We start from the raw sequence: 6,110 nt of genomic DNA, 5'->3' as shown, positions 1-6,110 counted from the left end.
CCTAGGGACAGTCCACCAGCAGAGCAGGGGGTAGCACCGTCTTCTGGGGAAGCAGTGGATCAGAGCAGGGGGTAGTACCGTCTTCTGGGGAAGCAGTGGATCAGGTACGTAGAAGTGCTTTTACTCTCCCCAAGACTATATGAGCACTGCAAGGGAGAATTTATTATGTATACCGGAGTTGAGGCTTTAAAGCCCAAATGAAGCCATGATTATTGTACTTGTTATTCAGCCAGGCAGAACAATAAGTAGAGGAAATGGCGCAACACTTCTTTTTTTTTTTCTACTAAGCGTGTGTGATTAGAAGTGTCACACTGTCACTCTTACATAGAGCGCAGTGGTCCGGGTCTCCAGCAGTCAGACGCTGCCCCCGCACAGTACTCCAATCAACAATGCTCATGTTCTCTGAGCAGAAACAGATTATATCTGATATTGGTGAAGTTATGGTGTGAATACACGATTAGAATATCGCCCGATCATTCGACCACCGACTTTTGAAAAAGTATTTGTGGGTCGAAAAACTTTGCCAACATACACGGTCCGAAATATCGCCCGACCGTTGCCCGCCGACCATTGAAACAGTGTTCGTCGGTCGAAAACGTTGCCAACATTAACATATTATACAGATTGAAACTGAACGACCTCAACACCAACGTATAGAATATCGTTCTTTCGCAAACGAGACGACAGAATTTTTCGTGTTTTTCAAACGGTATTTTTCGTTCTCAATATCGATATCGCTCATTGATGGCTGGGCATTAACGAGTAGAATATCGGCCGATCGCTCGCTGAACAGACATTTTCGGCCGATTTTCTTATTGTGTATTCCAGCCATTACTCTTTAAAACCACTTTTCTCAACCAAGGTTCCATGGAACCCTAGGGTTCCTCTAGAACAGGGGTGTCAAACTCAATTTCATTGCGGGCCGCATCAGCATTATGGTTGCCCTCAAAGGGCCGGTTATATCTGTAAGATTAGATGTCCAGAGCACCCCACACCCCCCTTACACCCTTACATGAGATGTCAGGAGCCCCCCCACCATCATGAGTCAAGAGTCACCAACCTCTCCTTACATCACAATGCACCTCCCTACCTTGTGCTACTGCCAGGAAGAAGGTGGATCTGGGAAGAAAAAAAGTGCAAGGTCTGGGGGAGGACCAGAGGGGGGCTGGAGTCAGCTTACAGAGTCTGCTGAATGCTGAGACCAGGGGAGGCAGAAACAAGGAGGTGTTGCGGCTGCACAGAGAGGTGCAGGATCTGTAGGAAGAGTTCTGTCCTCCTCTCTGCTGCAGACTGGGGGGGGGGGGGCAAAGACAAGCCTTTCTGCAGCAGCACAGAGAAGCGCAGGATTTGGCAAAGGAGTTCTGTCCTCTCTTCTGCCGGCTACTGAGACAAAGTGGGGGCAGAGACTGAGGGAGAGGTGCAAGGGCCACATGAAATGGCCTGGAGGGCCGCATTCGGCCCACGGGCCTTGTGTTTGACACCTGTGCTCTAGAACATGGGTCTTCAAACTATGGCCCTCCAGTTGTTCAGGAACTACAATTCCCATCATGCCCAGTCATGGCTGTGAATGTCAGAGTTCTATAATGCATCATGGGATGTGTAGTTCCGCAACAGCTGGAGGGCCGTAGTTTGAGGATCCCTGCTCTAGAACAATGGTTCTCAACCCCTGTCCTGAGGGCCCACTAACAGGCCAGATTTTAGGTATTACCCTGGGGAGATGCAAACTAGAATACTGCAATCACTGAGCAGCAAATGATATCACCTGTGATGTATTTTAGTTATCTTGCAAACCTGGCCTGTTAGTGGGTCCTGAAGGACAGGAGTTGAGAACCACTGCTCTAGAAGATGCTAAGGAATTCTTGAGCAATCAGAAATTTTGACTGTCCGATATCAAATAGATCATTTTAGCTCTTTGCAAGGGTGGCATTCTTCCTACCGACCACCAATGTAAGGGATGTGTGAGTACAATAAGCAGGACTTTCAAGGTACCAAGATACATTGTAGGGTAGAGAGTAGATATAAATCTCAAAATCCATCATCATTTTATTATAATCCAAAAAAATTAGCCATCATCTGAGCCAACACGTAAGCAAAAAGCCTACAACTCTTGGCTCAGATCCTATATATCACCATGTGTCCAGGATCCCCATCTCTCCAAATAATATGCCTAAGTTTCAATTATCGGTCCACCTTTGGTCACAGTCCTGCCCAACACTCATATAGGGCCATCTCCATACCAAGCAATGCATTGGTATTTCCTTATGCTTTTGCTCTGTTACACATATAATAGAGTTCACTGGATTAGCCCATTTTGATTGCTGGATCATGTTAGGGACTGTGATCATGTCCCCCCATTATATCCCCAAGACCAGTGGTCCTCAACTCCTTCCAGGCTCCCAGCCAACTGCAGATCCCCTAACCTACCATAGTACCTCCAACCTCTCGAATAGCCTGAATTACCCTCAACCCCCTACCCCCCACTCACCCACACACAAATACCACCCACCCACCCACCCACACACATACAGTGCCTGCAGGCCCCCTGAGAACCCTCAGCCCCCAGTGTGCCCCTCCAGCCTTCAGCAGAGCCCCCAACCCCTCACCGTCCCCTCCAGAAACCTCATCCAATATAGGGCTAACAAGTGTGCTGCAAAATCCTCTAGCCCCCCTACAGTGCCACCCAGCCCCATCCAGTGCCTTCCAGCATTTCAATACATATTTTGAATTCCCATACATTTGGGACACGGAAGGTTTTGCAAGAATTTACCAAACCCTGGTCTCAATGTGGTTGAGGACCACAATTCTAGACCTCCATTTTTTCCAGATTGAAAGGACCCTCCATGCATGTGGGATTACTCATTGATTTTATTGATGACCTACCTCATACTTATGTAGAAGCTTAACTCCTTTTTCAATGAAAGGCGTAGAGTTTTGACTTTTCAAGTCTCTCACCTTTGTAGTATACCGTGTTAATGTCAATGTCAGGTAAAATGATACTATGAGAATATATGACATCTTGCTATAGAATTCCCAACATGGTGATATATGAGATGTGAGCTCCCCCCCAAAAAAGTCCATACCAGGCCCTTCAGGTCAGGATTCCGATAAGCCCCCTGCCCTTGTCCCCACAAAATGGGGACAAGGTGCTTTGGGGTTGGTAAGGGCAGAAACCCCCCTGCCCCAAAGCACCCAACCCCCCATGTTGAGGGCATGTGGCCTGGTATGATTAGGAAGGGGGGTGCCTGCTTGTCCCCCTCCCCCCCCCCCCAATGCCAGGCTGCATGCTCAGATAAGGGTCTGGTATGGATTTTGGTAGGGGGAAACCTCAAGATTTTTTTTTTTTTTTTAATTTTGGCGTGATGATTTGGGGAGCCATGTCATCTGCTGGAGTTGGTCCACTATGTTTTATCAAGTCCAAAGTCAGCGCACCCTCTACCAGGAAATTCTAGAGCTCTTCATGCTTCCCTCTGCTGACCAGCTTTATGGAGATGCTGATTTCATTTTCCAGCAGGACTTGGCACCGCCCACACTGCCAAAACTACCAATACCTGGTCCCATGATCATGATATCACTGTGCTGGATTTCTTTTTTTGTTTTTTTCCACTCTATTCTCACCTGGACATCTGGTCAGTAACCAGGGGCTGACTGGCAACTTTCGGCACAGGGGGCAAGTACAAATCAGGGGCCCATGGTGCAGCGATTCGGCCCTCCTCCCACTCTACCTCTTCCTGGACTCCTCCTGAACCCTATTCCAGGCTGAAGCTCCACTCCAGGTACTCTCTACTCATTGGCCGAACTCAGGGCTGGCCGGGGTAGGAAAGTCTCCAGTGGGGCATGGAACCGGCCTCTGCTCAGACACAGTTTACACCATCCATGCTGGGGGGGAGGCCTGCGCTCTGTCCTTGTTTTTATCCCGCAGTCAGTAGGTTAGCGGTGGGGAATTTTCACTTCTCTTCACCAGGAATCCTTTAGGCATGTCTGTGGCAGAAGCGGTGCAGCCTTTTTACAGGGCACCAGAGCAGCCCAGGGGGGCAATTGCCCCCCTGGCCCAGTCCTCCCCTGCCAGTAACACACCTCCTGTATTAGAGCGCCCCCACTCTGGATGAAGGAGCACAGGGGGCACTTTTGGACAATAGCATTGCCAGTCTGGGGGGGGGGGTGTTAAATACAGATACATATATATATATATATATATATATATATATATATATATATATATATATATATGTATACACACACTAACAAAGTGTATTTATAAGCACTTTATAAGCAGTTACAGCAACAGTTTTTTATTCATAGAGGATAAAAGTTTTACACAAATAAATAAAAGCTGATCGTTGTTAGCACCCCTGTCGTTAAAATGGTTTATTCCATCCCTGTAACTGCTACATTTGCTGGAGAGCTTGTTCTTTTGAAAAACAACAGATTACCTGGCTAGGTCTCAAGTGAAAATAAAAAAAAGAAAGCCTAGAAAAGGAAACTAATGCAGCCATCACATCTAAGAATTGGTTAGCTGCATAAATGTTTGCTTTTGCGTTTAATACAGCTTTAATTGACTCGTCTGCTGCTGCAGGTTTTTGACTGGTCGGATGAATAGTAATTTCCCCCACAGCACGCAATGGTTTCTCCCATAGGCTCATATGCCCTGTAGTGATGTATGAGCCAGCGGCGAAAACCACAATGTGTGGCAGGGGAGCAGGAATTTCGAACAGCCAAGTATGTAATACATGCAGGAGCCGGCAAGCAGCAAACAAGCCTCTGGAAAATCAAGTATAGGGAATTCCTTTTTAGCTGGTATGCAGTTTTAAACAGGTGACCCTGTGCTGACAGGTTCACTTTAATGTGCCAATTTCAGCTTCATCCATTTTGTATGACACTGCCCAGTTTTTTCTATGTTGAAGGCTGGTTCTCATCTGATTTTTTTTCCCCCTACAGTGGAGTCATCGTGTTGCTGATTTTACTCTTTAAAAACGTTCAATCTGCACAACCAAATTTGGTAATAAAACAAAGTGAATTCTTTAGAAAATAAACTGAAAGGGAACCTCTATGATATACACAGAATCCAGACTAACACTGCCAGTGTACAGCAGGCTCAATAGGATGCTGATGTTAGCTTTACCGCCCCGTGTTGTCTTGATATGCCACATGAGCCCCTAGGTAGTAAAAAAATAAAATAAAAATTCAACATATCTCCCTAAATCCAATGTCCGCAATTCACCCCATCTCCCCAAATCCCAATGTCCAGGATCCACCCCATCTCCCGAAATCCAATGTCCAGGATCCAACCCCATCTCCCAAATTCCAGTGTCCAGGATTCACCCCATCTCCCCAAATTCCAATGTCCAGGATCCACCCCATCTCCCAAAATCCAGTGTCCAGGATTCACCCCATCTCCCAAAATCCAATGTCCAGGATCCAACCCCATCTCCCAAAATCCAGTGTCCAGGATTCACCCCATCTCCCCAAATTCCAATGTCCAGGATCCACCCCATCTCCCCAAATTCCAGTGTCCAGGATTCACCCCATCTCCCCAAATTCCAATGTCCAGGATCCACCCCATCTCCCCAAAATCCAATGTCCAGGATCCAACCCCATCTCCCAAAATCCAATGTCCAGGATTCACTCCATCTCCCAAAATCTAATGTCCAGGATCAAACCCCATCTCCCAAATTCCAGTGTCCAGGATCCAATCCCATCTCCCAAAATCCAGTGTCCAGGATTCACCCCATCTCCCAAAATCCAATGTCCAGGATCCAACCCCATCTCCCAAAATCCAATGTCCAGGATTCACCCCATCTCCCAAAATCCAATGTCCAGGATCCACCCCATCTCCCCAAATTCCAGTGTCCAGGATTCACCCCATCTCCCCAAATTCCAATGTCCAGGATTCACCCCATCTCCCAAAATCCAATGTCCAGGAGTCAGCCCATCTCCCAAAATCCAATGTCCAGGATCCAACCCCATCTCCCAAAATCCAATGTCCAGGATCCAACCCCATCTCCCAAAATCCAATGTCCAAAATCCACCCCATCTCCCCAAATTCCAATGTCCAGGATCCACCCCATCTCCCAAAATCCAGTGTCCAGGATTCACCCCATCTCCCAAAATCC

This window comes from Pelophylax lessonae, assembly GCF_965119305.1.
Source record: "Pelophylax lessonae genome assembly, chromosome: 10".
In the NCBI taxonomy this organism is placed as follows: Eukaryota; Metazoa; Chordata; class Amphibia; order Anura; family Ranidae; genus Pelophylax; species Pelophylax lessonae.
Note: the sequence above shows the minus strand (reverse complement) of the source record.